This window comes from Oryx dammah, unplaced genomic scaffold (assembly GCF_014754425.2).
Source record: "Oryx dammah isolate SB20612 unplaced genomic scaffold, SCBI_Odam_1.1 HiC_scaffold_23, whole genome shotgun sequence".
In the NCBI taxonomy this organism is placed as follows: domain Eukaryota; kingdom Metazoa; phylum Chordata; class Mammalia; order Artiodactyla; family Bovidae; genus Oryx; species Oryx dammah.
The window spans coordinates 19573056-19590617 of record NW_024070207.1 but is presented as its reverse complement, the minus strand read 5'-3'; the positions used below and the strand labels follow the sequence as shown (position 1 = coordinate 19590617).

Below are 17562 nucleotides of genomic sequence, written 5' to 3'. Positions count from 1 at the left end.
TATGGCCAGTTGCAGAAATTACTTACTAAGAAAAACACATGTAGTTATATTTTGAAAATCAGAATATGATACTAGTTATTTTGATTCTCTGAAATTTCACTATGCCTGATATGTATCTTTTCCATTAGGAAATCTCTGGCTTAAAAGAAATTGCCTGTAGTCCAGCACATCACTGAGGATACACACTGCATAAACAATGGTTTAGAAGAGTATTTTTCTTTTGTAAAATTGATGAAAACCTGACAGCTGAAGTCACTGGTAACTTTGAAAACACATTATCAGAACATTTTTCTTTCTCTGGCCAGATTTGTTGACTGTGCTTTATCTTAATAAAAAAATTATTATTTTGCTTGTATTCAGGTTGCAATAAAATGAGGTCTAATCTTCTATTCTAAAGGAAAAGTAGAAAGAAGAACGGAAAGTGGAGTTGGATGGTTTTTACTAATTTGCTGATAGCAAAGATAATTAGGTTTCATTCACAAAATATTAATTTGGGGAAATGGTCAGGTCATTTGCTGCTGTTTCATGTTGTTTGTGGAATTAATCTACAAAGTAACTTTAGCACTAAGTATTGATATATGACACTGGTTTTAGCCACAATGGCTTTCCTGGTGTCTCAGACAGTAAAGCGTCTGCCTGCATGACAGGAGACCTGGGTTCGATCCCTGGATCAGGTAGATTCCCTGGAGAAGGAAGTGGCAACCCACTCCAGTACGCTTGCCTGGAAAATTCCATGGAGTATTCTGGTGTGTAAAGTCCGCGGGGCCGCAAAGAGTCAGACACAACTGAGCGACTTCACTTTCACTTTCTTTAGCCACAAGGTCTACTACATTACACTGGTTACATCTAAACACTAGACAAAATACAAAAAGCAAAAAACCCTCCCAACTCCCTGAGAACTCTAAATAAAAAGACCAGTATGGAGGAAGTGCTTTTGTTTAATTTTTCTTCCTTTATCTTCAGGCTTCAGCTTCCCAGCAGGTCAAGTCAGTAACTGAATAGCAGTTCAGTTCAGTTGCTCAGTGGAGGCCAACTCGTTGCGACCCCATGAATTGCAGCACGCCAGGCCTCTCTGTCCATCACCAACTCCCGGAGTTCACTCAGACTCATGTCTATCGAGTCAGTGATGGCATCCAGCCATCTCATCCTCTGTCGTCCCCTTCTCCTCCTGCCCGCAATCCCTCCCAGCATCAGAGTCTTTTCTAATGAGTCAACTCTTAGCATGAGGGGTCCAAAGTATTGGAGTTTGAGCTTTAGCATAAGTCCTTCCAAAGAACATCCAGGACTGATCTCATTTAGAATGGACTGGTTGGATCTCCTTGCAGTCCAAGGAACTCTCAAGAGTCTTCTCCAACACCACAGTTCAAAAGCATCAATTCTTCCGTGCTCAGCTTTCTTTATAGTCCAACTCTCACATCCATACATGACCACTGGAAAAACCATAGCCTTGAATAGATGGACCTTTGTTGGCAAAGTAATGTCTCTGCTTTTGAATATGCTATCTAGGTTGGTCATAACTTTCGTTCCAAGGAGTAAGTGTCTCTTAATTTCATGGCTGCAATCACTATCTGCAGTGATTTTGGATCCCCCCAAAATAAAGTCTGACACTGTTTCCACTGTTTCCCCATCTATTTCCCATGAAGTGATGGGACCAGATGCCATGATCTTTGTTTTCTGAATGTTGAGCTTTAGGCCAACTTTTTCACTCTCCTCTTTCACTTTCATCAAGTGGATTTTTAGCTCCTCTTCACTTTCTGCCATAAGGGTGGTGTCATCTGCATATCTGAGGTTATTAATATTTCTCCCAGCAATCTTGATTCCAGCTTGTGCTTCTTCCAGTCCAGCGTTTCTCATAATGTACTCTGCATAGAAGTTAAATAAGCAGGGTGATAATATACAGCTATACAGCCTTGATGTACTCCTTTTCCTATTTGGAACCAGTGTGTTGTTCCATGTCCAGTTCTAACTGTTGCTTCCTGACCTGCATATAGATTTCTCAAGAAGCAGGTCAGGTGGTCTGGGATTCCCATCTATTTCAGAATTTTCCACACTTTATTGTGATCCACACAGTCAAAGGCTTTGGCATAGTCAATAAAGCAGAAATAGATGTTTTTCTGGAACTCTCTTCCTTTTTCCATGATCCAGTGGATGTTGCCAATTTGATCTCTGGTTCCTCTGCCTTTTCTAAAACCAGCTAGAACATCTGGAAGTTCACGGTTCACATATTGCTGAAGCCTGGCTTGGAGAATTTTGAGCATTACTTTACTAGCATGTGAGATGAGTGCAATTGTGTGGTAATTTGAGCATTCTTTGGCATTGCCTATCTTTGGGATTGGAATGGAAACTGCCCTTTTCCAGTCCTGTGGCCACTGCTGAGTTTTCCAAATTTGCTGGCATATTGAGTGCAGCACTTTCACAGTGTCATCTTTCAGGATTTAAAACAGCTCCACTGGAAATCCATCACCTCCACTAGCTTTGTTCATAGTGATGCTTTCTAAGGCCCACTTGACTTCACATTCCAGGATGTCTGGCTCTAGGTGACTGATCACACCGTCATGATTATCTGGGTCGTGAAGATCTTTTTTGTACAGTTCTTCTGTGTATTCTTGCCACCTCTTCTTAATATCTTCTGCTTCTGTTAGGTCCATAACTTTCTGTCCTTTATCAAGCCCATATTTGCATGAAATATTCCCTTGGTATCTCTACTTTTCTTGAAGAGATCTCTAGTCTTTCCCATTCTGTTCTTTTCCTCTATTTCTTTGCATTGATCGCTGAGGAAGGCTTTCTTATCTCTCCTTGCTATTCTTTGGAACTCTGCATTCAGATGCTTGTGTCTTTCCTTTTCTCCTTTGCTTTTCACTTCTCTTCTTTTCACAGCCATTTGTAAGGCCTCCACAAACAGCCATTTTGCTTTTTTTGTATTTCTTTTACATTAGGATGGTCTTGATCCATTTCTCCTGTACAATGTCATGAACCTCCGTCCATAGTTCATCAGGCACTCTATCTATCAGATCTAGCCCCTTAAAACTATTTCTCACTTCCACTGTATAATCATAAGGGATATGATTTAGGTCATACCTGAATGGTCTAGTGGTTTTCCTTACTTTCTTCAAATTAAGTCTGAATTTGGCAATAAGGAGTTCATGATCTGAGCCACATTCAGCTCCTGGTCTTGTTTTTGTTGACTGTATAGAGCTTCTCCATCTTTGGCTGCAAAGAATATAATCAATCTGATTTTGGTGTTGACCATCTGGTGATGTCCATGTGTAGAGTCTTCCCTTGTATTGCTGGAAGAGGTGTTTGCTATAACCAGTGTGTTCTCTTGGCAAAACTCTATTAGCCTTTGCACTGCTTCATTCTGTATTCCAAGGCCAAATTTGCCTGTTACCCCAGGTGTTTCTTAACTTCCTAACATTCCAGTCCCATATAATGAAAAGGACATCTTTTTGGGGTGTTAGTTCTAGAAGGTCTTGTAGGTCTTCATAGAACCATTCAACTTCAGCTTCTTCAGCATTACTGGTAGGATCCTAGGCTTGGATTACTGTGATATTGAATGGTTTGCCTTGGAAATGAACAGAGATCATTCTGTCGTTTTTGAGATTGCATCCAAGTACTGCATTTTGGACTCTTTTGTTGACCATGATGGCTACTCCATTTCTTCTAAGGGATTCCTGCCCACAGTAGTAGATATAATGGTCATCTGAGTTAAATTCACCCATTCCAGTCCATTTATTATGCTGATTCCTAGAATGTCGACGTTCACTCTTGCCATCTCCTGTTTGATTACTTCCAATTTGCCTTGATTCATGGACCGAACATTTCAGGTTCCTATGTAATATTGCTCTTTACAGCATCAGATCTCGCTTCTTTCACCAGTCACATCTACAAATGGTTATTGTTTTTGCTTTGGCTCCATCCCTTCATTCTTTCTGGAGTTTTTTTCTCCACTGATCTCCAGTAGCATATTGGGCACCTACCGACCTGCGGAGCTCCTCTTTCAGTATCCTATCATTTTGCCTTTTCCTACTGTTCATGGGGTTCTCAAGGCAAGAATACTGAAGTGGTTTGCCATTCCCTTTTCCAATGGACCACATTCTGTCAGACCTATCCACCATGACCCACCTGTCTTGGGTGGCCCCACACAGCATGGCTTACTTTCATTGAGTTAGGCAAGGCTGTGGTCCGTGTGATTAGATTGACTAGTTTTCTGTGATTATGGTTTGTGTGTCTGCCCTCTGATGCCTCTCACAACACCTACCATCTTACTTGGGTTTCTCTTTCCTTGGACGTGGGGTATCTCTTCACGGCTGCTCCAGCAAAGCACAACCGCTGCTCCTTACCTTGGACTGGGGGTATCTCCTCACAGCCACTCCTCCTGAGCTTGAACATGGAGTAGCTCCTCTTGGCCCTCCTCTGCCCATACAGGAGGCAGGTTAGCAAATACTCTAGGGCTTCCCTAGTAGATCAGTTGGTAAAGAATCTGTCTGTGTTGCAGGAGACCTGGGTTGGATTCCTGGGTGAGGAAGATACACTGGAGAAGGGGTAGGCTACCCATTCCAGAATTCTGGCCTGGAGAACCCCATGGACTGTATAGTCCTTGGGGTCACAAAAATGTTGCAGGAAGGGGTATCCCTTCTAGGGTCCAAAACCTGGCTCTTGTCTACCCTTGGAATGAACAGTCCAAGGAGACACACATACTGACAAAGCAAGAGTTTTTATTGGGAAAGGGCACCAGGATGGAGAGCAATAGGGTAAGGGAACCCAGGAGACTAGCTCTGCCACATGGCTCACAGTCTGTGTTTTATGGTGATGGGATTAATTTCCGGATTGTCTTTAGCCAATCATTCTCAGAGTCCTTCCTGGTGGTGCACACCTTGTTCAGCCAAGATGGATGCCAGAGAGAAGGGTTTTGGGAGGTGGTCAGACATGTGGTGTCTCCTTTTGACCTTTCCTGAACTCTTCCAGTATGTGGTGGCTTATTAGTTACATGTTCCTTACCAGGACCTCCTGTTGTAAAGTAACTCATGCAAATGGTTACTATGGTGCCTAGCCAGGGTGGGCAGTTTCAGTCAGTTTGCTTCCCCTAACAAAAAGTTGGGCATAACTCAGCAACTTTCACTTAGCAAATACTCCAAGAGAAGTCTAACTTTTACAGCCAGAAAAATATCCATTTTCCTTTTTTCCGCCCCCTTTCATTCATGCCTTAAACCAGCTCCATCTGAGGCATACAGACTAATCTATGAAAATCATTAGAAATCAGGAGAAACAAACCAACAAACCATCTCTCTGAATAGAGGCACTGGGCAAAGGTTCCTTGTTAAGCAAATAGTAGGGGGGAACCTCATAATTGTTGACTTAAAGCAATGCACAATGTGAGAGTCACAAGTTAAGTTTTATTTGGGGCAAGAGGATTGCAGATGGGAAACAGCACCTCAGATAGCTCTGGGAGACTACTCCCAAGAGCCAGGGAGGAAAGATCAGTATACATGTGATTTTGATGAAGGGGGAGCACATGCAATCAAGCATATATTTTTCTATAAAGTTTCTGCTAATCTCCTGAAGCTTTTGCTAATCACAAAGAATAGTTGGCACCATGAAGGATTTTAGTGCTTTTCTAGATATGAGGAGATACATGAATTGGGCTCATAAAATTGGCTTCTAAAAATATCTATCTCAAGATCTGTCCTGCAGATTTTTCTCCCCAACACAGAGTGCCTCATTTCTGCTCTCCACTCTGAACTTCCTTCTGGGAGTGTTGAAGGCCAGAAGCTGCAGCAGCACAAGATTTAATCCTTGTAGAGGTAGATGGAAAGAGCCAATTTGTAGTTGACATAATCTACAAAGATCTTTTCTCCTGCCACTTTACCCTAAGTGCAGCCCAAGTGGCTTGGACCTTCACAGCTTCATGAGAAGCTAAAATTTTGAGAAAATTCCATCTTTCTGGCCGTAAGAATGGGAAAATGGGCCCCTCTTAGCTGAAGACTATGGGGCAAAATCTCCAAGAGGAAAGAGAAAGGAATCACTGTTTCTGAGTATAAAACAACTAAAGATCAAGGCTGCCCCTACAAGCCGTGCATGCATGTGAGAAATGGAATATTTCTTGCCATATCAGTAAACAAAGATGTCATAGTCATCAATGAATCCAGCCACCATAGATGGTTAGCCCTGAGGGAACTTAGGATGTGAAAACAGGATACAGGCCTTAGATAGCTGTGGTGCTTATCAAAGGAATGATTGCAGTGAGCCCAGACCCTTATACCTTCCCATACACAGAAAAGCACTGAATTCTTTAACTTGGGATATCTGGTTTTCCTCTAATCCACAAGAATCTTTTGACATTAAGACTACATGCCCTTTGATGCAATACTTCTATATAGCCTTGCTTCCCACTTTGCCTACTTGGAGCAATTTTCCCAGGGTTACTTGAAATGCTACCTCCTGGACTTAAAGTTCTAAAAATTCTCACTGAAGAAAACGTAACTCTCAACTTTCTGGTTGTAAATTTTTTTAAGTCCACAAATGGAATACACCCAGAAAAGATAACAGAGCATTTGAAAACTAAACTAAATGTCTATTGCTCATGCTGCTGGTGTGCCTGGAATACAGGAGAATGAGATTAGTGTGGAAAACAATAGTCAAAAACTCAATGATGTAAACTTCCAAGATTTACTAAAATTTATAAATTAGCATTTATAAAGTTATGTGAATCATAACTAGATAAACTTAGAGAAAATCATGTTCAGACATATCATAAACTGAAAACCAAAGATAAAGAAACAATTTATTTCCTATTTGTAAGAAAACATCTGAAACAACTGCAAATTCCTCATCAGAAACAATAGAAATTATAAGACACTGGAATATCTATAAAACACTAAAAGAAAAAGAACTGTTAATGCAGAATTGTATAACCAGGGATATTAAACTTCAGGAATGAAGGCAAAATAAAGGCATTTTCTGATGAAGAGAAACCAAGAATTCAAGACTGGTATATCTACTGTAAAAGAGCATAAAGGATCTTTTTCAGGCTGAAGGAAATAATGCAAGAGGTAAGGTTAGAGCATCAGCATAAAAGGAAGAGTAACCCAGATAATTACAATGGTGTGATCACTCACCTAGAGCCAGACATCCTGGAATGTGAATTCAAATAGGCCTTAGGAATAATCACTATGAACAAGCTAGAGGAGGTGGTGGAATTCCAGTTGAGCTATTTCAAATCTTGAAAGACAATGCTGTGAAAGTGCTGCACTCAATATGCCAGCAAATTTGGAAAACTCAGCAGTGGCCACAGGACTGGAAAAGGTCAGTTTTCATTCCAATCCCAAAGAAAGGCAATGTCAAAGAATGCTCAAACTACTGCACAATTGCACTCATCTCACACACTAGTAAAGTAATGCTCAAAATTCTCCAAGCCTGGCTTCAGCAATACGTGAACCGTGAACTTCCAGATGTTCTACCTGGTTTTAGAAAAGGTAGAGGAACCAGAGATCAAATTGCCAACATCTGCTGGATCATAGAAAAAGGAAGAGAGTTCCAGAAAAACATCTATTTCTGCTTTATTGACTACGCCAAAGCCTTTGACTGTGTGGATCACAATAAACTGTGGAAAATTCTGAAAGAGATGGGAATACCAGACCACCTGACCTGCCTCTTGAGAAACCTATATGCAGGTCAGGAAGCAACAGTTAGAACTGGACATGGAACAACAGACTGGTTCCAAATAGGAAAAGGAATACATCAAGGCTGTATATTATCACCCTGCATATTTAACTTCTATGCAGAGTACATCATGAGAAATGCTGGACTGGAAGAAGCACAAGCTGGAATCAAGATTGCTGGGAGAAATATCAATAACCTCAGGTATGCAGATGACACCACCCTTATGGCAGAAAGTAAAGAAGAACTAAAGGGCCTCTTGAAGAAAGTGAAAGAAGAGAGTGAAAAACTTGGCTTAAATCTCAACATTCAGAAAACTAAGATCATGGCATCCAGTCCCATCACTTCACTGGAGATAGATCGGGAAACAGTGGCTGACTTTATTTTTCTGGGCTCCAAAATCACTGCGGATGGTGATTCCAGCCATGAAATTAAAAGACACTTTCTCCTTGGAAGGAAAGTTATGACCAACCTAGACAGCATATTAAAAAGCAGAGACATTACTTTGTCCAAAAATGTCCATCTAGTCAAGGCTATGGTTTTTCCAGTGGTCATGTATGGATGTGAGAGTTGGACTATAAAGAAAGCTGAGCACCGAAGAATTGATGCTTTTGAACTGTGGTGTTGGAGGACTCTTGAGAGTCCCTTGGACTGCAAGGAGATGCAACCAGTCCATCCTAAAGGAAATCAGTCCTGAATATTCATTGGAAGGACTGATGCTAAAGCTGAGACTCCAGTACTTTGGCCACCTGATGCAAAGTGCTGATTCAATTGAAAAGACCCTGATGCTGAGAAAGATTGAGGGCAGGAGGAGAAGGGGACGACAGAGGATGAGATGGTTGGATGGCATCAACAACTCAATGGACATGGGTTGGGTGGACTCCAGGAGTTGGTGATGGACTGGGAGGCCTGACGTGCTGCTATTCATGGGGTTGCAAAGAGTTGGACATGAATGAGTGACTGAACTGAACTGACTGAACAGGTACAGTAAATATCTGGGTAAGTAAAACAAAAGATCTTTCTCCTCTTAAGGTCTTTTACAATACATATGACCTGAATAAAAACTTATACATTTTCTGGGGAACACTTTAACATACACAGATATATATATATATATGAGTTGTAACACAAAGGGGAGAGATTAAAGGGACCTACATGGTTATTAGCACTTTATATATTCTAAGTAGATTGTGAGAATGCCTATTAAAATGCATAAGAATCAGTAAAAAAAAAAAAGTTAGAGCTAAAAGCAAATAGATAAAATGGAATATTAGCATATATCCAGATTAACAAAAAATACTAATTAATGAATTAAGACATTGTGATTTTAGTGAAAGATTAGACACACAGATCAATGCCATAAAATATAAAGTCTAGAAATAAATATATATATATGGCCTATTGATTTCTGCCAAAGATGCAAAAGCAATTCAATGAAGAAAGGATAGGCTGTTCATTCAAATGCAAAAAATAATAATAATAATAATTATGATGTATGCTGCTGCTGCTGCTGTTGCTAAGTTGCTTCAGTCGTGTCTGACTCTGTGTGACCCCATAGACGGCAGCCCACCAGCTCCCCCATCCCTGGGATTCTCCACGCAAGAACACTGGACTGAGTTGCCATTTCCTTCTCCAGTCCATGAAAGTGAAAAGTGAAACTGAAGTCACTCAGTCGTGTCCAACTCTTAGTGACCCCATGGACTGCAGCCTACCAGGCTCCTCTGTCCATGGGATTTTCCAGGCAAGAGTACTGGAGTAGGGTGCCATTGCCTTCTCCAAATTATGATGTATACTTTACCCTTTACACAAAAGTTAACTCAAAACAGCTATTAGAAGAAAAATGGAGGAAATCTTCATGACCTTGACTTAAGTTTAACATTAGGAGCAAACGTTTCTTAAGTTTGACATTAGGAGCATGATGCATTGGACAAAACATGACAAACTGGACTTCAATTTAAAGTTTAGTTGTGTGAAAGACTATAAACAGAATATAAAGATAAGCTAAGAATAGAGGAAAAAACATTTTCAAATCACATACTGACAAAGGACTTTTACCCAAATATATGAAGAACACTAAAAATTTGGTTATAAGCAAACAAACAACCTAATGGATAAAAAGGGACAAATTACCCAAACTAAACTTCACATCAATAAAAACAAACAATGACAAATAAACACATAAAAAGATGTATATATAGGGTATGTACAATTTAATAAACCCTCAAGTTCCCATATTTTTAACATGTAAAATTTTTATCCATTGAATACCACTTATCTACTCTAAGAATACAATTTACCAATAAATATGATAAGACTTGAAAAAAATGGGTGGTCTGGCAGTGGCAAGCTACATCATGCAAAGTATAATCCAAGATGTAATGAAGAGTGGTAACTTATTTTTCTTTTCTGCATAGCACATTTCATCATTGCCTTCTTCTTGTAACAACTTTCCTCTTTCTTTTGGGAAACAGCTCTTTACCAGTTCTACAGTAGCTGCCTCATTAGGGCCAATCATATAACATATTCCCTTGGGTTCAGTTCTGTGGTTAGTTCTGCAAATTATATACAGATCCATGTGCAAAGTTCTCTTTTGCATTGGGTTTGCAAAGTTGGGTTGATGTTCACCTGAATTTATCAGTAAACAACATTCCAAGCAACATGGCACAAGCCTATCTGCAGTAAGAGAAAATGAGACATAGAACTAATAACAGAAGAAAGAAAAGATCTGGATGTTTGAGTGAGATCAAGGAGGAAAAGAACTAATTATATCATTTGACATCAACCAATACTTCCATTTTTAAATTATGATTGATTGGGTCAGATCTTTGTAAATTTGAAAGAAACAAATGGCAATAGTAGAATTAAAATCAATATTATAAGGGCTTCCCTGGAGGTCCAATGGTTAAGAATCTGCCTTCCAACGCAAGGGATATGGGTTTGATCCCTGGTAGGGAAACTAAGATCCCTCATGCCCAGGTCAACAAGGCTCACATGCTCTGTAGTCCACACCACAAATAGAGAGCCTGTGCACTGCAACAAAGATCCTGTGAGCCACAACAAAGACCAGATACAGCCATATAAATAATAAATAAAAATATTTTTTAAGTTGCAGAACAGAGAATTTTTTTAAATCAACATCATAAGCAGCAAAATGGCAAAATTTATATGATCACATCATAGAAATACAACCTTGATAAATTGTCAAAATATAGTAAAATAAAACAAAGAAAAGGTCGTAAGTGTGGAAGAGAGATAAGAGTGAAATAATTGAGGGCACCTGGGTATTTCTAAAGATGAAATAAGAACTGGAATTGGAGGGAAAAATGTTATAAATTATTTTTACAGTGAGTTTAATAAAAAGATAGAAGGTAATTCTTCCAGTGCCCAAGGGAGGCCAGAAGTACTTGCAAGAATTGGTGAATAAATATCTTGTCTCTTTCACCCACAAGTGAAATAATTCTGAGTTGTGGTTTTTTTTTTTTTTTTGCATCTAGATTTTAAAAAGTGATTTACAGGTTTTTTTATTAAATGGTAGTTTTGGTGATATAGAATTATATTATTTTTCTGTTGACCAATCATGTTACAATGGTACTAAGTGAGTAACAGCTATATAATCACAATAGTAAAAGATGTTTATCAGTTTCAACAATCAAGAGCCAGACCATAAAGATAATTACATCTGCAGGACATAATGGGAAAATGATTAACCTAAAATATAAAATAATTACATACAATTTGGTTTCCCTTAAAATTAATAATAAAATCCAAATATCTTACTACACTTTGTGAAATTCAACAGTAATTTTGTTCCTTTATGTTCCTCCATCTTCCTTTCCTGACACTTGTTTGCTTACTTTGTTTCTGCCCGGATTATTGCTGTCCTTTCAAACTACATCCTAAATTCTACACATTCGTCTTTATGCTTTTTCACCCTGAGACCACATACCAAGTGGTCTCAAGCACCTCCTGATAAAAACAGTCCAGCCCCACCCAGAGGAGCCAGGACAGCCATGGACTCAGAGGAAGACAAGGGGATAGAGCCGGGGAGGCAGGAGGAGGAAGAAGGAAGAGGTGGCCCCGGATCCTGGGAGAACTGAACAAGTTCAATTAATCTGTAAAAATAGCTCAACAGACTGGAGTCTGAACTTGAGAACTTCCGTCAAAAGTTTCGCTCTGTTTTCAGAGAAGCAATTGTTAAATTGGACGAGTTCATAGAATACCCGAAACCCCACTGGGAGCTATGGACTGTGGTGATGCAGGCTCAGTTGGTGTCCCATGCTGCCAAGTACAGCATCTCCCCATCTCCCTGGCCAGTCAGCGGCTGCTACCCAATGTGAAGCAGTACTGGCTTCACAGGAGATAATGCAGAGAGGCGGAGCCAGAGCTGACAAAGACAAAGTGCACAGCAAGCCAGGACCTGGGGACCAGAGGCTGCCCAGCATCAAAGGCAAGAGAGGCAGCGCTGCCGCGGATAATCTACCTAGCCAAAAGCCGTTTCTATGGCTTCCTAGGCCTGTGAGGATGAAATTTGTTGCCCTTCTAGTCTGAAAATGACACAGAAATCCCGTCTCTGTCCAACTTAAGCTCAGGAATCACAAGCCAGTCTGAGATACCAGATGAGTTCGCCATGACTGTGAGGACCTGCAGCCTGAAGCTGACCTGTGTCTCCTCCCATTTTGACATCTAATTATGCCTATTTCACCTCTTTTAAAATTGTCCCACATGTCTTGGATATTCTGTTTGTCAATCCTTTTTTCTGTCCCCTATGGTCAATAACAGAAGATTAATATATTTTCTTCAATAATAGAAGATAAATATATTTTCTGAGAAATAGTCACAGATCTAATATGTCATTAGCTTAGAGTCTCTGGGAGAGGGTCTTTGACACCATTCCATGTAGTCACTCTGGTTTTTTTTTTTTTTTTTAACTTCTAAGTCATTCCTATTTTTAGATGGAGGATTACAGAGACCAGAAAGGCAAAGGGGCAACTGTGAACCCTCTGCTACTTATTTCCAGCACAGTGACCAGCACTTTCTTGAATTTTTTTCACATATATATACACACACACAAACATCACTTCAGTTCAGTCGCTCAGTCGTGTCCAACTCTTTGCGACCCCATGAATTGAAGCAGGCCAGGCCTCCCTGTTCATCACCATCTTCTGGAGTTCACCCAGACTCATATCCATCGAGTCTGTGATGCCATCCAGCCATCTCATCCTCAGTCGTCCCCTTCTCCTCCTGCTGCCAATCCCTCCCACCATCAGAGTCTTTTCCAATGAGTCAATTCTTCACGTAAGGTGGCCAAAGTACTGGAATTTCAGCTTTAGCATCATTCCTTCCAAAGAAATCCCAGGGCTGATCTCCTTCAGAATGGACTGGTTGGATCTCCTTTCAGTCCAAGGGACTCTCAAGAGTCTTCTCCAACATCACAGTTCTAAAGCATCAGTTCTTCAGCGCTCAGCCTTCTTCACGGTCCAACTCTCACATCCATACATGACCATTGGAAAAACCATAGCCTTGACTAGGCGGACGTTAGTCGGTAAAGTAATGTCTCCGCTTTTGAATATACTATCTAGGTTGGTCATAACTTTTCTTCCAAAGAGTAAGCGTCTTTTAATTTCATGGCTGCAATCACCATCTGCAGTGATCTTGGAGCCCAAAAAAATAAAGTCTGACACTGTTTCCACTGTTTCCCCATCTATTTCCCATGAAGTGGTGGGACTGGATGCCATGATCTTCGTTTTCTGAATGTTGAGCTTTAAGCCAATTTTTTCGCTCTCCTTTCAATTTCATCAAGAGGCTTTTTAGCTCCTCTTCACTTTCTGCCATAAAGGTGGTGTCATCTGCATATCTGAGGTTATTGATATTTCTCCCAGCAATCTTGATTCCAGCTTGTGTTTCTTCCAGTCCAGCGTTTCTCATGATGTATTCTGCATATAAGTTAAATAAGCAGGGTGATAATATACAGCCTTGATGTACTCCTTTTCCTATTTGGAACCAGTCTGTTGTTCCATGTCCAGTTCTAACTGTTGCTTCCTGACCTGCATACAGATTTCTCAAGAGGCAGGTTAGGTGGTCTGGCATTCCCATCTCTTTTAGAATTTTCCACAGTTTATTGTGATCCACACAGTCAAAGGCTTTGGCATAGTCAATAAAGCAGAAATAGATGTCCATCTGGAACTCTCTTGCTTTTTCCATGATCCAGCGGATGTTGGCAATTTGATCTCTGGTTCCTCTGCCTTTTCTAAAACCAGTTTGAACATCAGGGAGTTCACGGTTCACGTATTATTGAAGCCTGGCTTGGAGAATTTTGAGCATTACTTTACTAGTGTGTGAGATGAGTGCAATTGTGCGGTAGTTTGAGCATTCTTTGGCATTGCCTTTCTTTGGGATTGGAATGAAAACTGACCTTTTCCAGTCCTGTGGCCACTGCTGAGTTTTCCAAATTTGCTGGCATATTGAGTGCAGCACTTTCACAGCATCATCTTTCAGGATTTGAAACAGCTCAACTGGAATTCCATCACCTCCACTAGCTTTGTTCGTAGTGATGCTTTCTAAGGCCCACTTGACTTCACTTTCCAAGATGTCTGGCTCTAGATTAGTGATCACATCATCATGATTATCTGGGTCCTGAAGATCTTTTTGGTACAGTTCTTCCGTGTATTCTTGCCACCTCTTCTCAATATCTTCTGCTTCTGTTAGGTCCATACCATTTCTGTCATACATCTATTTTATTGAAGTACAGTTGACTTACAATGTTCCATGTGCACAGCAAGGTGATTCAGTTATACATATTATTTTTCAAATTATTTTCCATTATAGGTTATTACAGGTTATTGACTATAGTTCCCTCTGCTATACAGTAAACCTTTTTTGCTTGTTGCATATCTATTTTTTTGTACTTAGAATTTAGCATTCTATTCATACTAAGTCAAGCAAGTGGAATCTAAATGTGAAATTTTTTCTTAGGCAAAATTCCATATTTTCTAAAATAAATATACATATTATTTATACATTTGTATGTGAAGGCTTATTCTATTATACTTTATAAGTGCTTGAGAAAGATAATCAAAAAGAAAAAAAAGGAAGATATGGAGAAATTGGAAAACAGAATGAAATAGGAGCACTAAATGTAAAAAGTGAAACAAACTGATAAAAGTAAAAGATCATCATAGTCCAGTTATATTTAAACATGACTGCTCATTAGAAACATATGTGGAGCTTTGGAGAAAAAAAAAGCAATACATGGGCAATTGTATTTTTCAAAGAAATTCCTAGATAATTCTGATATGCATCTGGATTTTAAAAGTGATTTCAGGTTTTTCTATTAAATGCTACCTTTGGTGATATAGAATTGTACTATTTTTCTGTTATGATACAATCATGATACAATGATATAAAGTGAATAATAATAAATGATTGCATAATCACAATAATAAGAGATGTTTATCAATATTCACAATTAATAGCCAGACCAAAAATAAAATTATACTTGCAAGCCATAAGGGAAAATGATTAACCTAGCAATGTAAAATACAATTGGGGGGGTCAAGCACAGTGTTGCAATAAGTGGAAATGCATACATGTACATGTTTTTATCCACTCAGCCAGTCTATGTCTTTTGATTGGTGCATTTAATCCATTTACATTTAAAGTAATTATCAATATGTATGATCCTATTGCTTCCCAAGTGGCACTAGTGGTAAAGGACCCATCTGCCAATGTAGGAGACATAAGAGATGCAGGTTGGATCGCTGAGTCAGGAAGATCCCTGGGAGGAATGCACGGCAATCCACTTCAGTATACTGGCTTGGAAAATCCCATGGACAGAGGAACGTGGCAGGATACAGTCCATAGGGTTCCAAAGATGCAGACAAGATGAAAGTGGCATATCATTCAAAAATGATCTATTACCATTTTCTTAATTGTTTTGGGTTTACTTTCTGTATGACTTATTCTTCTCTTCTGTTTCCTGCTTAGAGAAGTTCCTTTAGCATTTGTTGTAAACCTGGTTTGGTGGTGCTAAATTCTCTTAACTTTTGCTTGTCTGGAAAGCTTTTGATTCCTCGATCAAATTTGAATGAGTCTTGCTAGGTAGTGTATTTTTGGCTATAGTTTTTTACCTTTCATCACTTTAAATATATTATGCCATTCCCTTATGGTTTGTAGAGTTTCGGTTGCAAAATCAGCTGATAACCTGATGGGTTATTTATGGATTGCATGTTATTTATTGTCTTTTCCTTGCTGCTTTTAATATTTTACCTTTGTCTTTAATTTTTGTCAGTTTGATTACTATGTGTTATGTATGGTATGTTCCTCCTTGGGTTTATCCTGCCTGGGACTCTCTGTGCTTCCTGGACTTGGTTGACTATTTCCTTTGTATGTTAGGGAATTTTTCAGGTATTATCTCCTCAAACATTTTCTCAGGTCCTTTCTCTCTCTCTTCTCTTTCTAGGAACCCTATAATGCAAATGTTCGTGCATTTAATGTTCTCCCAGAGGTCTTGTAAGCTGTTTTCATTTATTTTCATTCTTTTTTCAGTATTCTGTTATATGGCAGTGCTTTCCACTTCTATCCTCCAGGTCACTGATTTGTGCTTCTGCCTCAGTTATTCTGCTATTGATTTCTTTTAGTGTATTATTCATCTCTGTTTGCTTGTTCTTTAGATCTTCTAGGTCTTTGTTAAACATTTCTTGCACCTCTCCATGCTTTTCCCAACATCCTGGATCATCTTCACCATCATTAATCTGAATTCTTGTTCTGGAATATTGCCTATCTCCGCTTCATTTAGTTGTTTTTCAGGGGTTTTATCTTGTCCCTTCATCTAGGACGTAACTTTCTGCTTTTTCATCCAGATTAACTTTCTGTAATGTGGTTTTTGCTCTGTGGTTCTTCATGCTTCTTCTGTCTGCCCTCTGAGGGAGTAGGCTAAAAGGCTTCTGTAAGCTTACTGATGGGAGGGACTGGCAGTGGGAAAAACTGGGTCTTCTTCTGGTTGGCAGGGCCTTGATCAATAAAGCATTAATCCAATTATCTCCTGAGGTGGGTATTGCACTCCCTCCCTGTGAGCTGTTTGGCCTGAGGCAACACAGCACAGGGATCTACATGTTCTATGGTAGGTAGCCCTCCAAGAGGGCTTACACCAAGGGGGGCCTTCCAGGAGTGCTGCTGCCAGTGCCCCCATTCCGTGATGAGCCCCTGCTGACCCACATCTCCATTGAGTGTAGTTTTGGTTCAGTCTCCTGTGGGGTCACTGCACCTTTCCTCTGGGTTTTGGTACATCCAAGATATTGTTTGTCCCATTGAAGACTGGAGTGTCTCTTTCTCCTAGTTCTGTGAAAGTCTTGTAATTAAATCCTACTGGCCTTCAAGATCAGATTCCCTGGGAATTCCTTGTCCTTTTTCAGATCCCCAGGCTGGGAAGCCTGACATGGGGTTCAGAACCTTCACAACAGTGGGAGAACTTCTTTGCTATTATTGTTCTCCAGTTTGTGGGTCATCCACCTGGCGGGTAAGGGATTTGATTTTATCGTGATTGTGCTCCTCCTACCATCTCACTGCAGCTTCTCCTTTATCTTTGAATGTGGGGAATCTTTTTTTGGTGGGTTCCACCATCCTCCTGTTGATGGTTGTTCAACAGCTATTTATGATTTTGCTGCTCTTGAAGGAGCACATGGGCTTTTACTCTGCCATTTTTGTCTTTTTTTTTTTTTTGTATTTTCAGTTAAGGAAATTTCTACTGACATGCCTTAAAGCAGACTATTTCGTCAGCTGTTTCCATCCACTGATGAGCTCATAAAAAGCAGTATTCAATTATTACAGTGTTTTTGATTTATGATATTTCCTTAGGATTTTCCCTTAGATTTTATGTCACTGCTTACATTATTGATCTGTTCTTGCATG

The 17562-nt window shown here is 39.8% G+C and overlaps 1 pseudogene; it reads left to right on the top strand.

Annotated features, from left to right (window-relative positions):
• The first annotated feature begins 12018 nt into the window (after nt 1-12018).
• The window catches only part of LOC120882585, a 59346-nt pseudogene continuing 53802 nt past the window's right edge, over nt 12019-17562 (top strand).